Below are 5,000 nucleotides of genomic sequence, written 5' to 3'. Positions count from 1 at the left end.
TGGGAAGCTACCCTGTTAAGGAGAACCCGATCGGTTCAGCGGTTAGCGAGATCCTTCGGTACAGACACACAGACAAACATCCTGTTACTTTAGTATAAGGATTGTCTTATCCCTTAAAATCCCTGTGGCCGTGGGTTTCAAAAACTAGAAATTAAACAAGGATGACAACTTCCATAAAAAATCCAGGTATTTAAAGGGATAAGACAATGGCCGATAAATTGAAGTTTATCCCCGATATTGATACACAATTTATTACCCCTTCTGCAGATTATAATTAGTGGATGAAACGTAATGAATCAACCAATCAAAATTTAGTAAAAATCCCCAAAGTTGTTATGTCAACGAATAAGAAAACGTTATTTTAAAACTTTGGGGACTAGTGTAATATACAGTCCATTGATAAAAATCACAAAATTCATGTAAGGAATGACAGCCAAAGTGAAGTAAAGGGAAGTGACGTCATAAAAATGAGGGATTATCCATCTCTTTTTTTAGGGGTTTTCTTTCCCACTTGTCCTCTCTTGTTCCTCCCTCATTTTTATGACGTCACATTGCTTATTTTTGAGTTATTTTGTCCCCCAACCTAATTCAAACATATTTTTTATACTGAGAGACCAGGGATGGAGGGGACATTATGAAAATCATTCTTATATGGTGAATTTTCCCAAGTTTTAAGATTTTTTGGATAGGCCTCCAGGTTCGGGAGCTCCAGGCCTCCAGGTGGTCTCTGTACAGGTAAAAATGATAAAATAAATTCTTTTTTTTTTAAAGTTACAGGTCAACTTATAAAACAAAATATGCATATTTTTTAATATTATTCACATATTTGAAGAAAAAAAGATGCATATTTTGTTTTATATGTTGATTTGTAAATTTAAAAATTTTTTTTTTCATTGTTACCTGTACAGAGACTACCTGAAGGCCTGGAGCTCCGGAACCTGGAGGCCTATCCAAAAAATCTTAACACTTGGGAAAATTCACCATATAAGAATGATTTTATCTTTAATAACCTATCCTCTCAGTCCAAAGATAAAGTCTAAGCACCAGGTTTACGCAAATGTGTCAGAACCCCTCCCCCCCTTAACATACAAGGGATCGAAATCTTAGCAATCAGCCGTCTATTTTGAATATCTGCCGAGATAATGACATATTTCCGCATAGCATTACGGACGTAAAAAACAATTGAATTATAGAGTAGCTTCGTTATTAACAAGGATGACAACATCCATAAGTAGCGAAGCAAAACCAAAAATACAAAGTTGGTTATAGAGCAGATGTCATAAAAAAACAAATAAAATAGTAAAATTAAGGACGGACGGACAAAGTGAATTGTAGAGTAGCTTTGCTACCAAATCTTGTCTATTTATAAAACTAAGACAAACAACCAATCTTAGAAATAATAAAGTAACAGGATCTCTGTGTGTCTGTGTGCCGAAGTATCTCATTAACCGCTGAACCAAAATGGTTCTCCCTTACATGATAGCCTCTCATAGGTCCTGAGAAGGTTTATAACTATTTTGGGGGAAGGTACCAACACAAAAAAATCTAATTTTTTACGTATAGAAACGTGAACGCAACATATAAAGGTATCGTATTTTTAAAAGAAATACATTTAAAGTGCCACTAGAGGCCTCTAGGGGCATAGCCGCTAGTCCTGTGTGTCTGTTTGCACCGAAGGATCTCGTTAATCGCTGAACCGATCGGGTTCTCCTTTATATGAAAGCTTCGCATGAGAAGGTTTATAACTATTTTGGGGGAGGGTATCACCAACCTCACAAGAGAAATAAAAAACAAACATTTTACGTGCCCCGAGAGGCCTCTAGGGGCGTATCCGCTAATTTTATAATCAGTATTAAGAATTATTTTGTTTGTCCTTTAATATCTCGCTAACATCTGAACCGAATGAGTTCTTCATTTTAAGGTAAGCTTCACAAATGTCCCAGGGTGGCCATTGGCTATTTTACGAAGCGCTGGAAAGTGTCATGTGTGACGTCATAAGAATAAGTCTATATCCATCCCTTTTTAGGGGTTTCCTTTCCCACTTCTCCTCTCATCCCTCCTGTTTATACGTATTTTTATGGAAACCCAGTAAAAGTATCTGACTGATTATGACGTAAAAAAAATAATTAGCCAATGAGAGGCCACTATAAATTTTACCATTGGTCAATAATGGCCTCTCCGTGGCTATTTTTTTTACGTCATAATCAGTCCGACACTATTACTGAGTTCATTTTTATGACGTCACATATAACGCTTTCCAGTGTCCAAACTTTTCAACCAATCATTTATAATTTTGTTGATCATTATTGTGGATGTTCATTAATGGCCATTGTCTTATCCCTTAAGATCCCCAATATAATTATTTATCGCATCTTATTATATACAGCTTTCCGCGGATATTAAAATGAAAAATCATGAGATTAAAACAGTTTTGTTAGTCCCGAGGGGCCTGGACTAACATAAAGTTTTAATTCTATGATCTTTAATTTAACATTCCGAGAAAATTGTCTGTAATTCAATGATATACATGATATTTCAGTGTGGCTTCGAACCAATCCAATTAATAGGTTTCAATATATTAAAAGGATTCAAAATGCTAAGACATATATTTTTAAAAGCGAAGCTTTTCTATAATTAGGGTCGGTCCGTCCGTCCGAGATAGATAGCTTTTATTTGTTAATTTAGGCATGTTAGAATTGTCCTATCGATTTCAAACTTTGCATGATGATTCCTGTAGTAGTTGGGTACGATTTAGTAAGCGTAGCAACTCTATAATCATTACCAGAATGTCCGTACGTCCATTTTAAACATGTTGATTTTTCTACTTTTTTTAACAACAAATTTTCAAGTGTTCTAATTATCCGTTTGATCTGATTTTTGGTATATTGATTCCTGGGACAACAAAGAACAATATTATGAGCGAAGCAACTCTATAATCAAGTCCAAAAATGTAAGTATGTCCATAATCATTATCCTGCTTCAAGCAGTTTTTCAACAAATTTATTTACAATTTTGCTTCGACTCTTATACTTTTAAATTCAGATTATTCAGTTCAGATACTATACAAGTGTTAATGTCCGTTTGTACTACCGTTTCAGTGCTTCGCTTTTATGTATGTTGTCATCCTTGTTTAACTTTTATTTTATGCATCTCAATAAGAACTGTTGATCTATTTAGTAGTGAAACAATTGTCTTCCATAAATAAAATGATAAAAAAACAAGGATGACAACATCCATAAAAGCGAATTTCTGAAACGGTAGGACAAACGAATATCAACACTTGTAGAGTGTCAGAACTGAATAAACAGAAAATTGTATGAAATTCCAAACAAAATTGTAAGTAAATTTAAAAATGTTGAAAAACTGTTTAAATACAGGATGTTTCAGGACTAGATTATAAAGATGCTTCGCTTATAACATTGTACTTTGTTGTCCTAGGCATCAGTATTCCAAAAATTTGATCAATCGAAAAATTATATCACTTAAAAAAGTTAAAAATCAAGATGTTTAAAATGGACTTTCTGGTAACGATTATAGATTTGCTGCGCTTTCTACGTCGTACCTAACTACTACAGGAATTAGCATGCAAAATTTGGAATCGATCGGACAATTCTAACATGCCTTAACTAACGAAAAAAGCTATCCGTTTCAGACAGACGGACGGACGGAGAGACCGACCGTAATGATAGAAAAGCTTTGCTTTTAATTTGTTGTGTTCATAAATTTAATATGTTTTATAATCATCTAAAATGCTTTTAATAAATGTAAAACACAAAAACGACCAAAAAACAGTTAAAGATTGGCTTGATGAACAATATCATAAAATAATGGGAATCCCATAACAATGCATCGTGTTATAAACAGCTTTCCGCGGATATTAAAATGAAAAATTATAAGATGAAACAGTTTTGTTCGCCCCAATGGGGCCTGGGGGTAACAAAACTGGTTTTATTGTATGTTATCTATTTTAAAATTGTCCGTAGTACAATGATTTTCAGTATGGCTGAGAACCGGTTCTAATCCAACGGATATTAATTGGTTTCTATACTGAAATAATTAAAAACCGTAAAATTTATAAAAAAAATGTAAAACACAAAAACGACCAAAAAGCAGTTAAAGGTTGGGAATCCCTAAATGAATCAGAGATCTAAAGAGATAAGACAATGGACGATAAATTGATGTTTATTCCTAATAATGACCAACAAAATTAACCCTTCTGTTGATTAAAATCAGTGGTTTTAAATACCAGGGAGGGAGGGGACATTGGGCTGTTTATTACACTAGTCCCTAATGTTTTATAATAACTTTTTCTAATTTGGAGACTTTATTGAATTTTTATTGACTGGTTTATTAAGTTAAGTGTTCAAACGTGTCAACAACTAATTGAAATCTAGAGAAGTACTGAATTTATATATCATCATTGGGTATGTACATCAATTTATCTGCCATTGTCTTATCCCTTTAGATCGCTGGGTCATGTAAATTATATTGACTCTTTTAAAAACTTTGGGGACTTTTTATGAAAAGTTTGGGGACTTAATAAAAACTTTGAGGACTTTAATGAAAACTTTGGGGCCAGGCAGACAGACAGGCCTTAATTTTAAAACAGCTTGTAAAATATCTGACAAAAAAAATTATCTGTAAATTACATTGGTAACCAACATTTTGCTTTGTTAAATGCTTTTTTTTTTAAATGTAAAACACAAAAAATATCAAAAAGCAGATTGGCTTGATGAACAATATCATAAAACTATGGGAATCCCTTAATAGAACAGGGATCTTTAGGGATAAGACAATGGACGATAAATTGATGTTTATTCCTAATGATGACATACAAAATTAACCCTTCTCTAGATTAAAATCAGTGGTTTTGCATACCAGGAAGGGAGGGGACATTGAGCTTAACACCTTGGATGAATTTTGATTGGTTGGTTTATTAAGTTGAGTGTTCAAACGTTTTAACAACTAATTTTATGGTAAAAAAGGGGTAATTTTTTTGT

Source organism: Acartia tonsa, chromosome 15, assembly GCF_053477335.1.
Source record: "Acartia tonsa isolate MP-2025a chromosome 15, ASM5347733v1, whole genome shotgun sequence".
Classification (NCBI taxonomy): domain Eukaryota; kingdom Metazoa; phylum Arthropoda; class Copepoda; order Calanoida; family Acartiidae; genus Acartia; species Acartia tonsa.
Note: the sequence above shows the minus strand (reverse complement) of the source record.